Source organism: Coregonus lavaretus, assembly GCF_964263955.1.
Source record: "Coregonus lavaretus genome assembly, chromosome: 3".
Lineage (NCBI taxonomy): Eukaryota > Metazoa > Chordata > Actinopteri > Salmoniformes > Salmonidae > Coregonus > Coregonus lavaretus.
Genome location: NC_139990.1, coordinates 78,514,005 through 78,532,636, shown reverse-complemented (window position 1 = coordinate 78,532,636; position 18,632 = coordinate 78,514,005).

The window sequence follows — 18,632 nt, the reverse complement described above, 5'->3', positions numbered from 1 at the left end:
AGAAAATTATGTCATGGCTTTAGAAGCTTCAGATAGGCTAATTGACATCATTTCAGTCAATTGGAGGTGTACCTGTGTATGTATTTCAAAGCCTACCTTCAAACTCAGTGCATCTTTGCTTGACATCATGGGAAAATCAAAATAAATCAGCCAAAACCTCAGAAATAAAATTGTAGACCTCAACAAGTCTGGTTCATCCTTGGGAGCAATTTCCTAACGCCTGAAGGTACCGCATTCATCTGTACAAACAATAGTACGCAAGTATAAACACCATGGGACCACTTGGCCATCATACCGCTCAGGAAGGAGACGCGTTCTGTCTCCTAGAGATGAACGTACTTTGGTGTGAAAAGTGCAAATCAATCCCAGAACAACAGCAAAGGACCTTGTGAAGATGCTGGAGGAAACAGGTACAAAAGTATCTATATCCACAGTAAAACGAGTCCTATATCGACATAACCTGAAAGGCCGCTTAGCAAGGAAGAAGCCACTGCTTACGTACACTCAATTAGTATTTGGTAGCATTGCCTTTAAATTGTTTAACTTGGGTCAAACGTTTCGGGTAGCCTTCCGCAAGCTTCCCACAATAAGTTTGGGTGAATTTTGGCCCATTCCTCCTGACAGAGCTGGTGTAACTGAGTCAGATTTGTAGGCCTCCTTGCTCGCACACACTTTTTCAGTTCTGCCCACACATTTTCTATAGGATTGAGGTCAGGGATTTGTGATGGCCACCTTGACTTTGTTGTCCTTAAGCCATTTTGCCACAACTTTGGAAGTATGCTTGGGGTCATTGTCCATTTGGAAGACCCATTTGTGACCAAGCTTTAACTTCCTGACTGATGTCTTGAGATGTTGCTTCAATATATCCACATAATTTTCCTTCCTCATGATGCCGTCTATTTTGTGAAGTGCACCAGTCCCTCCTGCAGCAAAGCACCCCCACAGCATGATGCTGCCACCCCCGTGATTCACGGTTGGGATGGTGTTCTTCGGCTTGCAAGCAACCCCCTTTGTCCTCCAAACATAACGATGGTCATTATGGCCAAACATTTCTATTTTTCTTTCATCAGACCAGAGGACATTTCTCCAAAAAGTATGATCTTTGTCCCCATGTGCAGTTGCAAACCGTAGTCTGGCTTTTTTATGGCGGTTTTGGAGCAGTGGCTTCTTCCTTGCTGAGCGGCCTTTCAGGTTATGTCGATATAGGACTCGTTTTACTGTGGCTATAGATTTTGTACCTGTTTCCTCCAGCATCTTCACAAGGTCCTTTGCTGTTGTTCTGGGATTTATTTGCACTTTCGCACCAAAGTACGTTCATCTCTAGGAGACAGAACTCGTCTCCTTCCTGAGCGGGATGACGGCTGCATGGTCCCATGGTGTTTATACTTGCGTACTATTGTTTGTACAGATGAACGTGGTACCTTCAGGCTTTTGGAAATTGCTCCCAAGGATGAACCAGACTTGTGGAGATCCACAATCTTCTTTCTGAGGTCTTGGCTGATTTTCTTTTGATTTTCGCATGATGTCAAGCAAAGAGGCACTGCGTTTGAAGGTAGGCCTTGAAATACATCCACAGGTACACCTCTAATTGACTCAAATTATGTAAATTAGCCTATCCGAAGCTTCTAAAGCCATGACATCATTTTCTGGAATTTTCCAAGCTGTTTCAAGGCACAGTCAACTTAGTGTATGTAAACTTCTGACCCACTGGAATTGTGATACAGTGAGTTATAAGTGAAATAATCTGTCTTTAAACAATTGTTGGAAAAATTACTTGTGTCATGCACAAAGTAGATGTCCTAACCGACTTACCAAAACTATAGTTTGTTAACAAGAAATTTGTGGAGTGGTTGCAAAACCAGTTTTAATGACTCCAACCTAAGTGTACGTAAACTTCCGACTTCAACTGTATATATATATATATATATATATATATATATATATATATATATATATATATATATACAGGTGTGCCAAGCTTGTAGCGTCATAACCAAGAAGAGTCGAGGCTGTAATCTCTGCCAAAGGAGCTACAAAAAAGTATTGAGGAAAGGATCTGAATACTTATGTAAATGTAATATATATATATGACATTTACATAAGTATTCAGATCCTTTCCTCAATACTTTTTTGTAGCACCTTTGGCAGAGATTACAGCCTCGACTCGTCTTGGGTATGACGCTACAAGCTTGGCACACCTGTATTTGGGGAGTTTCTCCCATTCTTCTCTGCAGATCCTCTAAAGCTCTGTCAGGTTGGATGGGTAGCGTCGCTGCACAGCTATTTTCAGGTCTCTCCAGAGATGTTCGATCGGGTTCAAGTCTGGGCTCTGGCTGGGCCACTCAAGGACATTCAGAGACTTGTTCCGAAGCCACTCCTGCATTGTCTTGGCTGTGTGCTTCGGGTCGTTGTCTTGTTTTAAGGTGAACCTTCGCCCCAGTCTGAGGTCCTGAGCACTCTGGAGCAGATTTTCATCAAGGATCTCTCTGTACTTTGCTCCGTTCATATTTTCCTTGATCCTGACTAGTCTCCCAATCCCTGCTGCTGAAAAACATCCCCACATTATGATGCTGCCACCACCATGCTTCACCGTAGAGATGGTGCCAGGTTTCCTCCAGACGTGACGCTTGGCATTCAGGCAAAGAGTTCAATCTTGGTTTCATCTGACCAGAGAATTTTGTTTCTCATGGTCTGAGAGTCCTTTAGGTGCCTTTTGGCAAACTCCAAGCGGGCTGTCATGTGCCTTTTACTGAGGAGTGGCTTCCGTCTGGCCACTCTACCATAAAGGCCTGATTGGTGGAGTGCTGCTGAGATGGTTGTCCTACTGGAAGGTTCTCCCATCTCCAGAGAGGAACTCTGGAGCTCTGTCAGCGTGACCATTGGGTTCTTGGTCACCTCCCTGACCAAGGCCCTTCTCCCTCGATTGCTCAGTTTGGCCAGGCGGCCAGCTCTAGGAAGAGTCTTGGTGGTTCCAAACTTCTTCCATTTAAGAATGATGGAGGCCACTGTGTTCTTGGGGAACTTCAATGCTGCAGAAATGTTTTGGTACCCTTCCCCAGATCTGTGCCTCGACACAATCCTGTCTCGGAGCTCTACGGACAATTCCTTTGACCTCATCGCTTGGTCTTTGCTCTGACATGCACTGTCAACTGTGGGACCTTATAGAGACAGGTGTGTGCCTTTCCAAATCATGTCCAATGAATTTAATTTACCACAGGTGGACTCCAATCAAGTTGTAGAAACATCTCAAGGATGATCAATGGAAACAGGATGCACCTGAGCTCAATTTCGAGTCTCATAGCAAAGGGTCTGAATATTTATGTAAATAAGGTATTTCTATTTTCGCTTTGTCATTATGGGGTATTGTGTGTAGATTGATGAGGAAAATGTTTTATTTAATCAGTTTTAGAATAAGGCTGTAACGTAACAAAATGTGGATAAAGTCAAGGGGTCTGAATACGTTCTGAATGCACTGTAGCTAGCTCAAAACTGTTATACTATTGTCTTTCTCTCTCTTTGAGTCAACTACTCACCACATGTTATGCACTGCAGTGCTAGCTAGCTGTAGCTTATGTTTATGCTTTCAGTAGTAAATTAATTATCTGATCCTTTGATTGGGTGGACAACATGTCAGTTCATGTTGCAAGAGCTCTGATTGGTTGGAGGACGTCCTAAGAAAGTTGTCAGAATTACTGTGTAAGTCAATGGAAGGGGTTGAGAACCATGAGCCTCCTAGGTTTTGTATTGAAGTCAATGTACCCAGAGGAGGACAGAAGCTAGCTGTCCTCCGGCTACACCATGGAGCTACCATACAGAGTGCTGTTGAGGCTACTGTAGACCTTCATTGCAAAACAGTCTGTTTTAATCAATTATTTGGTGACGTGAATATATTTAGTATAGTTGTATATAAAAAGGATAACTTCTTTAATGTTTCACTATTTTTATTTGTATGAAATTCACTGAGGAGGATGGTCCTCCCCTTCCTCCTCTGAGGAGCCTTCACTGATATCCAGCTAGAAGGTGATAACAGATCTGGGTATATGAACAGCTAGAAGGTGATAACAGATCTGGGTATATGAGCAGCTATAAGGTGATAACAGATCTGGGTATATGAACAGCTAGAAGGTGATAACAGATCTGGGTATATGAACAGCTAGAAGGTGATAACAGATCTGGGTATATGAACAGCTATAAGGTGATAACAGATCTGAGTATATGAACAGCTAGAAGGTGATGGGATAAAGTATATTCGGAACCATCAGATAATAAAAACCAGCCTCAGCTCTATTTTAAATGAATGTATTATATTAACTGAGAAGTCATGCTGACTAAAAAATGAATACCTTGCGGTTTATTTCAGCTCTCAGGAGTATGAAAATATATCTAGATTGTAATTTATGCATGTATCGATCTAATTAATAACTGTGTTAAATGTGTTTCAGGATCAACAAATAATTATGTCCTACCTGTATGAACACAGAAGCATGACATACTTCAGAGACAGTGAGAAGGATACTTTCTCCCTACCAGAGAAGTAGCTGAGCCCAAGCCCCAGCATATTACATCTCACCAGTTATTGTCAGAAGACAGCCAGATGTATGACCGTGGCAATTAAAATTTTGGATATCACAGCCTGTTAGAGAAATGTAATGACGTTATACAGGAGATCGCACAGACAGAAAGGAGAGTTCTCTTTAACAATATGTCTAACAATGAGGCTGTAGTGTTGCATGGTGAACTGTGGACTGACTGACTGGCTGACTGTAGCAGTGATGTGGTGAAGCTTCCAGCTACTCTGTAATTAAAGCAGTCACCCAGAGAGGAAGGTGCTCTCCTCTGTCATACCCTGACACAGTGACACAGCCCCCAGCACCAGGCTCAGTACGGTTGAGACCCAAATGGCACCCTATTCCCTAAGTAGTGCACTAGGACCCGACGGGCCCTGGTGAAAAGTAGTGTACTACATGGGGAATAGGGTGTTGTTTGGGACGTAGCCCCAAACAGTTACATGCTCGGCAGCAGCTGGAAGAGGGATGACTTCATGTGTGATTGTCTGATAGTTCTGCTGTCTTGGAGCAGTTATTATGGTGAGTGGAATCGAAGGGTCGTGTGAGGCGGTTTATTAACCCTTTGGTAGCAATATGGCTTCATTAAAGCCTGTTACTGTTGCTGTTTTAAATATCTGCCATTGGAATAATAATCAATTAGGAATTAACTGATAGTCAGCTGTGATAATGTGCCTTTTCATTACTATTATAGCAGATTATTTTATATTTACATTTCAATATCACTTTTTAAAAACATACTGTTGTGATCGAAAACATGAACCATTCAGCCGTATAACTCAATGTCCTCTATCAGAATGCTTGGGATAACAATGAAAGCCATAACTAATGTTTCATTCAAACAATGTTTCATTTTCTTTTGATATTACGTTTGAGATTTGAAACCAGCAACAGGTACAGTGTGTCCTGTCAGAAACATTACGTCAACATGTCACTGTGTTCTGGAACTCTCCACATGTCACTGTGTTCTGGAACTCTCCACATGTCACTGTGTTCTGGAACTCTCCATATGTCACTGTGTTCTGGAACTCTCCATATGTCACTGTGTTCTGGAACTCTCCACATGTCACTGTGTTCTGGAACTCTCCACATGTCACTGTGTTCTGGAACTCTCCATATGTCACTGTGTTCTGGAACTCTCCACATGTCACTGTGTTCTGGAACTCTCCACATGTCACTGTGTTCTACTCAGAACAGTCTGACGGAGGATGAAGATGATGTGGTGTATAGAGGAGCTATACTCAGCATGGACACATTGGACCGGTCCCTCTGACTGGAGCTATACTCAGCATGGACACATTGGACCGGTCTCTCTGACTGGTGCTGGGCATGGACACATTGGACCGGTCTCTCTGACTGGAGTTATACTCAGCATGGACACATTGGACCGGTCCCTCTGACTGGTGCTGGGCATGGACACATTGGACCGGTCCCTCTGACTGGAGCTATACTCAGCATGGACACATTGGACCGGTCACTCTGACTGGTGCTGGGCATGGACACATTAGACCGGTCTCTCTGACGGGTGCTGGGCATGGACACATTGTACCGGTCTCTCTGACTGGTGCTGGTCATGGACACATTGGACCGGTCTCTCTGACTGGTGCTGGGCATGGACACATTGGACCGGTCCCTCTGACTGGTGCTGGTCATGGACACATTGGACCGGTCTCTCTGACGGGTGCTGGGCATGGACACATTGGACCGGTCCCTCTGACTGGTGCTGGTCATGGACAGCCTGCTCCCAGAAAAAGAGAGTCATGTTTATTCTCTGCAACCCCCAACCTTAAATATTATACATATCTCTGGGAGTGGAGAAGCGTTAGTCAGCCACGTCTGACAGTTCTGATGAAGGACTTGTCTCTCTCTGTTTCACTGATCTAACCACAACACCAGAACCCCAGCCCTCCGTGGAAGGTAATAGTTATAATACTGAGAGGAAAATTATAGAGAACAGGTGAGGCCAATACTATAACTAAATGTCCCGTCTGATATGGTGTGTGGGTGGTCTGGAGTCTGCCAAGGCAAGTTGTAGCAGCTCATTCTTAAATACCATGATTAACATTACACAATAAAGACCATTGACAGTAGTCCTAACACATGCCATTACATCTAGTAAACCCAGTCCACTGGCACCTACAGCACAGAGCTGTTGTACTGAAGAAATGAGGGTTAGAATCTCCCTTCTTTATATTGTTGCTTTGTTATGCCTGGCTATTACATGATCAATATGTCCTATTGTGTGTCCTATTGTATTTCCTATTGTCTTTCCTATTGTGTTTCCTATTGTATTTCCCATTGTATTTCATATTGTATTTCCTAATGTATTTCCCATTGTATTTCCTATTGTATTTCCTATTGTATTTCCCATTGTATTTCCTATTGTATTTCTTGTTGTATGTTTGAGATTGGAGGACCAAACTTTAGAGCATTAGACTTAGTCTGCATAAATAACAGATTTGTCTACCTTCTTATTTCAACTACTAATTTATATAATGCAGACTTGCATGCTATTTCTAACTGAAGTGTAATATTATTTCCCATGAATATGTTGGAGCTGGCAACATAACACCCTCTCCGTGTGACATAGGTCAACCTGGTGTCTTATCACGGTCTAACTTGGCATAATCTGAGACTGTGGTGTGGGAGATTTATCAATCAGCCAACGGCCACATTAAACAGATTCCTTAATGAAGTGGGATCTTTACAGGGATTATAAGACCACCTGTGAGGTGCCACCTGGTCCACCCCTTTAATTGGCACGGATGGCAGCGCCGCCACCAGCCAGACACAGAGAGGGCACAGAGACGAGACGTTGGGTGTCAAACCCATGCAAATGATGCCAGTCGGTGTGTTGCGAGGACAGAAACAGCTCTGGGTGACACGGAGTGAGCATCAGCTCTGTTCCTGCCAGCCTGGCAGTCCTAAACCCTGACAGAGCTCAACCAGACGTCTTCCAGCTGTGGTGGATCTGATATGTTGCTAATGAACGCTGGGTCTGGAGAACATGTCACCGTTAAGTAGTTGTGCTCACCTCACAGAGACACTATACTATCTGCTTTAGTCAAACTCTTCCTTCATTAATGTTGCTTCCACTGATATGGTTCAATGAATGCATGGACACATTCACTGGCACTGAGGATATTTAATTTAGTGGGATGGGAGTTCTCCTTTTCACTTAATCTGACAGGGTGATTGATGCTCTTCCAGGGAAACACAGTTCTGTTCTAAGGTAGTTGTTCTGTTCTAAGGTAGTTGTTCTGTTCTAAAGTAGATGTTCTGTTCTAAGATAGTTGTTCTGTTCTATGCTAGTTGTTCTGTTCTAAGGTTGTTGTTATGTTCTAAGGTAGTTGTTCTGTTCTAAGGTAGTTGTTCTGTTCTAAGGTAGATGTTCTGTTCTAAGATAGTTGTTCTGTTCTATGCTAGTTGTTCTGTTCTAAAGTTGTTGTTCTGTTCTAAGGTTGTTGTTCTGTTCTAAGGTAGTTGTTTTGTTCTAAGATAGTTGATCTGTTCTAAGGTTGTGAAACCAGGGAAACCCCATAGGACAGTGAAGACTGTGATTCTAGCAGCACATTGGAACAGGATATATACCTGGCGCAGACGAAGATGGCGGCCTCGCGACTAGCTCTTAGGAAACTTTGCAGTATTTTGCTTAGATATTATTACTTGTTAGATATTATTGCACTGTCGGAGCTAGAAGCACAAGAATTTCGCTACACCCGCTATAACATCTGCTAAACACGTGTATGTGACTACTAAAATTTGATTTGATTTGATTTGGTATGTGACTGGAGATGGGGTGGAGTCAGGGTTGTATCTGGGGTGGAGCTGTTGTTGTCTGTAATTAGCAGTGTGTCAGTGTATCGGGGTCGTCTGTGATTAGTGAGTGATGATCCTGTCCACATTCCTCCCTCACCCCCAGGACGTAAACGTGATTCCAGAGTGGTTGCCAAGGTGCCCAGGGAACAGGTCTGCTGGCGCAGCGAGGTGGCATCTTTCTGTTGTGCCTTGTCTCTGCTCTGCCAAGAGAGTTGCCAAGGACAGGCCGTCTGTCTGTTTTCTGACCCCTATACTTCAACTAGCTAGTTTCTAACCCCTATACTTCAACTAGCTAGTTTCTGACCCCTATACTTCAACTAGCTAGTTTCTGACCCCTATAATCCAACTAGCTAGTTTCTGACCCCTATACTTCAACTAGCTAGTTTCTAACCCCTATAATCAAACTAGCTAGTGTCTGACCCCTATACTTCAACTAGCTAGTTTCTGACCCCTATAATCAAACTAGCTAGTGTCTGACCCCTATAATCCAACTAGCTAGTTTCTAACCCCTATAATCCAACTAGCTAGTTTCTTACCCCTATACTACAACTAGCTAGTTACTGACCCCTATACTTCAACTAGCTAGTTTCTGATCCCTATAATCCAACTACCTAGTTTCTAACACCTATAATCCAACTAGCTAGTTTCTGACCCCTATAATCAAACTAGCTAGTTTCTGACCCCTATACTTCAACTAGCTAGTGTCTGACCCCTATACTTCAACTAGCTAGTTTCTGACCCCTACAATCCAACTAGCTAGTTTCTAACCCCTATAATCCAAGTAGCTAGTTTCTAACCCCTATGATCAAACTAGCTAGTTTCTGACCCCTATACTTCAACTAGCTAGTTTCTGACACCTACACTTCAACTAGCTAATTTCTGACCCCTATAATCCAACTAGCTAGTTTCTGACCCCTATACTTCAACTAGCTAGTTTTTGACCCCTATACTTCAACTAGCTAGTTTCTGACCCCCACACTTCAACTAGCTAATTTCTGACCCCTATAATCCAACTAGCTAGTTTCTAACCCCTATAATCCAATTAGCTAGTTTCTGACCCCTATAATCCAACTAGCTAATTTCTGAACCCTATACTTCAACTAGCTATTTTCTGACCCCTATAATCCAACTAGCTAATTTCTGACCCCTATACTTCAACTAGCTAGTTTCTGACCCCTATACTTCAACTAGCTAGTTTTTAACCCCTATACTTTAACTAGCTAGTTTCTAACCCCTATACTTCAACTAGTTAGTTTCTTACCCCTATAATCCAACTAGCTAGTTAATAACCCCTATAATCCAACTAGCTAGTTTCTAACCCCTATAATCCAATTAGCTATTTTCTGACCCCTATAATCCAACTAGCTAATTTCTGACCCCTATACTTCAACTAGCTATTTTCTGACCCCTATAATCCAACTAGCTAATTTCTGACCCCTATACTTCAACTAGCTAGTTTCTGACCCCTATAACCCAACTAGCTAGTTTCTAAACCCTATAATCCAACTAAATAGTTTCTGACACCTATAATCCAACTAGCTAGTTTCTAAACCCTATAATCCAACTAACTAGTTTCTGACACCTATACTTCAACTAGCTAGTTTATAACCCCTATACTTCAACTAGCTAGTTTCTGACCCCTATACTTCAACTAGCTAGTTTCTGACCCCTATAATCAAACTAGCTAGTGTCTGACCCCTACACTTCAACTAGCTTGTTTCTGACCCCTATAATCCAACTAGCTAGTTTTTGACCCTATACTTCAAATAGCTAGTTTCTGACCCCTACACTTCAACTAGCTAGTTTCTGACCCCTACACTTCAACTAGCTAATTTCTGACCCCTATACTTCAACTAGCTAGTTTCTGACACCTACACTTCAACTAGCTAATTTCTGACCCCTATACTTCAACTAGCTAGTTTTTGACCCCTATAATCAAACTAGCTAGTGTCTGACACCTATACTTCAACTAGCTAGTTTCTGACCCCTATAAACAAACTAGCTAATGTCTGACCTCTATACTTCAACTAGCTAGTTTCTGACCCCTATAATCCAACTAGCTAGTTTCTGACCCCTACAATCCAACTAGCTAGTTTCTAACCCCTATAATCCAACTAGCTAGTTTCTAACCCCTATAATCCAACTAGCTAGTTTATTACCCCTATATTTCAACTAGCTAGTTTCTGACCCCTATACTTCAACTAGTTAGTTTCTGATCCCTATAATCCAACTACCTAGTTTCTAACCCCTATAATCCAACTAGCTAGTTTCTGACCCCTATACTTCAACTAGCTAGTTCTTGACCCCTATACTTCAACTAGCTAGTTTCTGACCCCTACACTTCAACTAGCTAATTTCTGACCCCTATAATCCAACTAGCTAGTTTCTAACCCCTATACTTCAACTAGCTATTTTCTGACCCCTATAATCCAACTAGCTAGTTTTTGACCCCTATACTTCAACTAGCTTGTTTCTGACCCCTACACTTCAACTAGCTATTTTCTGACCCCTATAATCAAACTAGCTAGTGTCTGACACCTACACTTCAACTAGCTAATTTCTGACCCCTATAATCCAACTAGCTAGTTTCTGACCCCTATACTTCAACTAGCTAGTTTTTGACCCCTATAATCAAACTAGCTAGTGTCTGACACCTATACTTCAACTAGCTAGTTTCTGACCCCTATAAACAAACTAGCTAATGTCTGACCCCTATACTTCAACTAGCTAGTTTCTGACCCCTATAATCCAACTAGCTAGTTTCTGACCCCTACAATCCAACTAGCTAGTTTCTAACCCCTATAATCCAACTAGCTAGTTTCTTACCCCTATAATCCATCTAGCTAGTTTCTAACCCTCTTTTAACTAGCTAGTTTCTAACCCCTATACTTCAACTAGCTAGTTTATGACCCCTATACTTCAACCAGTTAGTTTTTGACCCCTATAATCCAACTAGCTAGATTCTGAACCCTATACTTCAACTAGCTAATTTCTGACCCCTATAATCCAACTAGCTAGTTTCTGAGCCCTATACTTCAACTAGCTAGTTTTTGACCCCTATAATCAAACTAGCTAGTGTCTGACACCTATACTTCAACTAGCTAGTTTCTGACCCCTATAAACAAACTAGCTAATGTCTGACCCCTATACTTCAACTAGCTAGTTTCTGACCCTTATAATCCAACTAGCTAGTTTCTGACCCCTACAATCCAACTAGCTAGTTTCTAACCCCTATAATCCAACTAGCTAGTTTCTTACCCCTATAATCCATCTAGCTAGTTTCTAACCCTCTTTTAACTAGCTAGTTTCTAACCCCTATACTTCAACTAGCTAGTTTCTGACCCCTATACTTCAACCAGTTAGTTTTTGACCCCTATAATCCAACTAGCTAGTTTCTGAACCCTATACTTCAACTAGCTAGTTTCTGACCCCTATAATCCAACTAGCTAGTTTCTAACCCTTATACTTCAACTAGCTAGTTTCTGACCCCTATACTCCAACTAGCTAGTTTATTACCCCTATAATCCAACTAGCTAATTTCTTACCCCTATACTTCAACTAGCTAGTTTTTGACCCCTATAATCCAACTAGCTAGTTTCTTCCCCTATAATCAAACTAGCTAGTTTCTAACCCCTATAATCCAATTAGCTAGTTTCTGACCCCTATAATCCAACTATCTAGTTTCTTCCCCTATAATCCAACTAGCTAGTTTCTAACCCCTATAATCCAATTAGCTAGTTTCTGACCCCTATAATCCAACTAGCTAGTTTCTTACCCCTATAATCCAACTAGCTAGTTTCTGACCCCTATACTTCAACTAGATAGTTTCTGACCCCTATAATCCAACTAGCTGGTTTCTTACCCCTATACTTCAACTACCTAGTTTTTGACCCCTATAATCCAACTAGCTAGTTACTTACCCCTATACTTCAACTAGCTAGTTTTTGACCCCTATAATCCAACTAGCTAGTTTCTTACCCCTATACTTCAACTAGCTAGTTTCTTCCACCTATAACCCCTATAATCCAACTAGCTAGTTTCTTACCCCTATACTTCAACTAGCTAGTTTCTTACCCCTATACTTCAACTAGCTAGTTTCTTACCCCTATACTTCAACTAGCTAGTTTCTTACCCCTATACTTCAACTAGCTAGTTTTTGACCCCTATAATCCAACTAGCTAGTTTCTTACCCCTATACTTCAACTAGCTAGTTTCTTCCCCCTATAACCCCTATAATCCAACTAGCTAGTTTCTTACCCCTATACTTCAATTTGCTAGTTTCTGACCCCTTTAATCAAACTAGCTAGTTTCTAACCCCTATAATCCAACTAGCTAGTTTCTGACCCCTATAATCCAACTAGCTATTTGCTTACCCCTATACTTCAACTAGCTAGTTTCTGACCCCTATAATCTAACTAGCTAGTTTCTGACCCCTTTAATCCAACTAGCTAGTTTCTAACCCCTATAATCCAACTAGCTAGTTTCTAACCCCTATACTCCAACTAGCTAGTGTCTGACCCCTATAATCCAACTAGCTAGTTTCTAACCCCTATACTCCAACTAGCTAGTTTCTAACCCCTATAATCCAACTAGCTAGTTTCTAACCCCTATACTCCAACTAGCTAGTTTCTAACCCCTATACTCCAACTAGCTAGTTTCTAACCCCTATACTCCAACTAGCTAGTTTCTAACCCCTATAATCCAACTAGCTAGTTTCTAACCCTTATACTCCAAATAGCTAGTTTCTAACCCCTATAATCCAACTAGCTAGTTTCTAACCCCTATACTCCAACTAGCTAGTTTCTAACCCCTATACTCCAACTAGCTAGTTTCTAACCCCTATAATCCAACTAGCTAGTTTCTAACCCCTATACTCCAACTAGCTAGTTTCTAACCCCTATAAACAAACTAGCTAATGTCTGACCCCTATACTTCAACTAGCTAGTTTTTGACCCCTATAATCAAACTAGCTGGTGTCTGACACCTATACTTCAACTAGCTAGTTTCTGACCCCTATAAACAAACTAGCTAATGTCTGACCCCTATACTTCAACTAGCTAGTTTCTGACCCCTATAATCCAACTAGCTAGTTTCTGACCCCTACAATCCAACTAGCTAGTTTCTAACCCCTATAATCCAACTAGCTAGTTTCTTACCCCTATAATCCATCTAGCTAGTTTCTAACCCTCTTTTAACTAGCTAGTTTCTAACCCCTATACTTCAACTAGCTAGTTTCTGACCCCTATACTTCAACCAGTTAGTTTTTGACCCCTATAATCCAACTAGCTAGATTCTGAACCCTATACTTCAACTAGCTAATTTCTGACCCCTATAATCCAACTAGCTAGTTTCTGACCCCTATACTTCAACTAGCTAGTTTTTGACCCCTATAATCAAACTAGCTAGTGTCTGACACCTATACTTCAACTAGCTAGTTTCTGACCCCTATAAACAAACTAGCTAATGTCTGACCCCTATACTTCAACTAGCTAGTTTCTGACCCTTATAATCCAACTAGCTAGTTTCTGACCCCTACAATCCAACTAGCTAGTTTCTAACCCCTATAATCCAACTAGCTAGTTTCTTACCCCTATAATCCATCTAGCTAGTTTCTAACCCTCTTTTAACTAGCTAGTTTCTAACCCCTATACTTCAACTAGCTAGTTTCTGACCCCTATACTTCAACCAGTTAGTTTTTGACCCCTATAATCCAACTAGCTAGTTTCTAACCCTTATACTTCAACTAGCTAGTTTCTGACCCCTATACTCCAACTAGCTAGTTTATTACCCCTATAATCCAACTAGCTAATTTCTTACCCCTATACTTCAACTAGCTAGTTTTTGACCCCTATAATCCAACTAGCTAGTTTCTTCCCCTATAATCAAACTAGCTAGTTTCTAACCCCTATAATCCAATTAGCTAGTTTCTGACCCCTATAATCCAACTAGCTAGTTTCTTCCCCTATAATCCAACTAGCTAGTTTCTAACCCCTATAATCCAATTAGCTAGTTTCTGACCCCTATAATCCAACTAGCTAGTTTCTTACCCCTATAATCCAACTAGCTAGTTTCTGACCCCTATACTTCAACTAGATAGTTTCTGACCCCTATAATCCAACTAGCTGGTTTCTTACCCCTATACTTCAACTAGCTAGTTTTTGACCCCTATAATCCAACTAGCTAGTTTCTTACCCCTATACTTCAACTAGCTAGTTTCTTCCACCTATAACCCCTATAATCCAACTAGCTAGTTTCTTACCCCTATACTTCAACTAGCTAGTTTCTTACCCCTATACTTCAACTAGCTAGTTTCTTACCCCTATACTTCAACTAGCTAGTTTCTTACCCCTATACTTCAACTAGCTAGTTTTTGACCCCTATAATCCAACTAGCTAGTTTCTTACCCCTATACTTCAACTAGCTAGTTTCTTCCCCCTATAACCCCTATAATCCAACTAGCTAGTTTCTTACCCCTATACTTCAATTTGCTAGTTTCTGACCCCTTTAATCCAACTAGCTAGTTTCTAACCCCTATAATCCAACTAGCTAGTTTCTGACCCCTATAATCCAACTAGCTATTTGCTTACCCCTATGCTTCAACTAGCTAGTTTCTGACCCCTATAATCCAACTAGCTAGTTTCTGACCCCTTTAATCCAACTAGCTAGTTTCTAACCCCTATAATCCAACTAGCTAGTTTCTAACCCCTATACTCCAACTAGCTAGTGTCTGACCCCTATAATCCAACTAGCTAGTTTCTAACCCCTATACTCCAACTAGCTAGTTTCTAACCCCTATAATCCAACTAGCTAGTTTCTAACCCCTATACTCCAACTAGCTAGTTTCTAACCCCTATACTCCAACTAGCTAGTTTCTAACCCCTATAATCCAACTAGCTAGTTTCTAACCCTTATACTCCAACTAGCTAGTTTCTAACCCCTATAATCCAACTAGCTAGTTTCTAACCCTTATACTCCAACTAGCTAGTTTCTAACCCCTATAATCCAACTAGCTAGTTTCTAACCCCTATACTCCAACTAGCTAGTTTCTAACCCCTATACTCCAACTAGCTAGTTTCTAACCCCTATAATCCAACTAGCTAGTTTCTAACCCCTATACTCCAACTAGCTAGTTTCTAACCCCTATACTCCAACTAGCTAGTTTCTAACCCCTATAAACCAACTAGCTAGTTTCTGACCCCTTTAATCCAACTAGCTAGTTTCTTACCCCTATACTTCAACTAGCTAGTTTCTTACCCCTATACTTCAACTAGCTAGTTTCTTACCCCTATACTTCAACTAGCTAGTTTCTTACCCCTATACTTCAACTAGCTAGTTTTTGACCCCTATAATCCAACTAGCTAGTTTCTTACCCCTATACTTCAACTAGCTAGTTTCTTCCCCCTATAACCCCTATAATCCAACTAGCTAGTTTCTTACCCCTATACTTCAATTTGCTAGTTTCTGACCCCTTTAATCCAACTAGCTAGTTTCTAACCCCTATAGTCCAACTAGCTAGTTTATGACCCCTATAATCCAACTAGCTATTTGCTTACCCCTATGCTTCAACTAGCTAGTTTCTGACCCCTATAATCCAACTAGCTAGTTTCTGACCCCTTTAATCCAACTAGCTAGTTTCTAACCCCTATAATCCAACTAGCTAGTTTCTAACCCCTATACTCCAACTAGCTAGTGTCTGACCCCTATAATCCAACTAGCTAGTTTCTAACCCCTATACTCCAACTAGCTAGTTTCTAACCCCTATAATCCAACTAGCTAGTTTCTAACCCCTATACTCCAACTAGCTAGTTTCTAACCCCTATACTCCAACTAGCTAGTTTCTAACCCCTATAATCCAACTAGCTAGTTTCTAACCCTTATACTCCAACTAGCTAGTTTCTAACCCCTATAATCCAACTAGCTAGTTTCTAACCCCTATACTCCAACTAGCTAGTTTCTAACCCCTATACTCCAACTAGCTAGTTTCTAACCCCTATAATCCAACTAGCTAGTTTCTAACCCCTATACTCCAACTAGCTAGTTTCTAACCCCTATACTCCAACTAGCTAGTTTCTAACCCCTATAAACCAACTAGCTAGTTTCTGACCCCTTTAATCCAACTAGCTAGTTTCTAACCCCTATAATCCAACTAGCTAGTTTCTAACCCCTATACTCCAACTAGCTAGTTTCTGACCCCTATAATCCAACCAGTCCATTCGATAGCTAGCTCGAAAATAGAGCTATGCGATAAAAAAATTAATAGAAATACAGGAAAATATTTAAACGAGAAGACGCAAAGTAATACAGTCTTTCACGGTAAATGTGGATCCTATAAACTATAAGAGAAGTGTTGGATCCCTGCCCCCTCTCCACCAAGCGTTGGTCTTGTTTTGAATGAAAGAAGAACCATCACTAATCCTGTCTCTGGATCAGTTACAGAGATGGTAAAGCCATTCTGCACCAAACCTAAGCCCTGCCAGATCAGATCAGCTCCTCTATGTCTGTAGGAGATGCAGAGACACTGATTATGCGTTTTCTGTTTTGTCTTCTGAACCACAACTAGACGCCCTCACTTCAACTGGAAATAAAACCAACAATAAATAAACCTAATAGAGTTTCAGTAAGTCAATTTAAAACAATAATGTTTTCAATAAGACTTCAGACTCTGTTACTGTCGATGATGGAGTCCCCTCCTCCCTAATCAGGAAGTCATTATGACTCTAGTGACTGTGGATGATGGAGTCCCCTCCCCCCTAACCAGGAAATAATTATGGTACTAGTGACTGTCGATGATGGAGTCCCCTCCTCCCTAACCAGGAAGTCATTATGACTCTAGTGACTGTCAATGATGGAGTCCTCTCCCCCTTAATCAGAAAGTCATTATGACTAACTATCCCATCAAGCCTCTCACCCTGGGCTTTCATCAGGTGTACGGTCTCTGTTTAATCAAGAAAGAGCATCAACTATTCATCCTCCTCCTCCTCCCAGCCAGTAAGACGGACCAGACCATACCTCTAACAGAATATCGCTCTTCAAGACTATCAGTCACTAATGTGTTTCACAGGGCTTCAGAGGGCCTGCGATTCCCTTCAACATTTACAACTGTCAAAATACTGCAGTCATCATATTAATTCAGCTCATTTCCCATGGCCGTGTGACGGTGATATCACATCACCACATTCTGGTTGCAGCTGGACATTGCAGGTGACATCATTTTGAGCAACTCTATGGTTCTCATGATACATTCTCTAAGACACAATACTTTCCTTGAGACTGGGAGTCAGTTCTCTCTGGGTGCCTTCATTAGACAGAGTGCTGGTCAACTTCATACATTAAACTTCTGGTAAGTTGTTGCGGAGGCAAAGCAACTACAGTGCAACTCTGCAATTGTGTGAAGTTGCTTCATGCAAAATCGGCCGAAGAAACCATGATAGCTTCTCTCCATTAAAGAATCAAAGACTTGAACAGTTCACTGTATCTACAATTAAACTGTCAAATCCCTATGCTTAAAACACCAACTGCCAACTTCATTCAAATCCTAGTAATGTTATGCTGAAGTCATGACAATGTCATTAACCGAAGTGCAGTAATTATCAAAGCAGATCTTTTCCGATCTGACGGTGTGTGTGTGTGTTTATATTCTGGACTTGATGTTAACATTTCAAAGTGTACAGTTCAGTTGACCCAGTGCTCCAACCAGAGGCACAGTTAGCTCAGTCTTCCATCTTATGTAAGGTAACTCTGACAGCAGAGAGCTGATGTGTTTTGATCAGTGATTATCTCTCTCATGTTCAGAGGAAGATGGAAACCTCTGCTGGAGCTGTTAACCAAAGCCTTGGATGTGGAGACATGCCCCAGGGTCTCAGCTTTTCACCTTGAGTCTCCTCACACTGTATGAAAGATAAAGACTCCTGCCAACCACTAAACCCCACTCATCATACACAACCCAGCCCTTCTCAGGGAGAGAGAGAGAGAGAGAGAGAGAGAGAGAGAGAGAGAGAGAGAGAGAGAGAGAGAGAGAGAGGAAGAGGCTTGTATAAAGGAGAAGAGGTAGAATTCACTATTAATTAGAGCCAAAATAAAGCAGTAATCCTGATCTATGTAGTGCTCTGGTCATAGTCATACAGATTGTTAACAGTGTTAACAGCTAGGGGGCATTCCCCATACCACCTAATTACCCTGCTAACCTGCTACCTGCCTCCTCCCCACACCACCCTGCTACCCTCCTACCTGCCTCCTCCCCACACCACC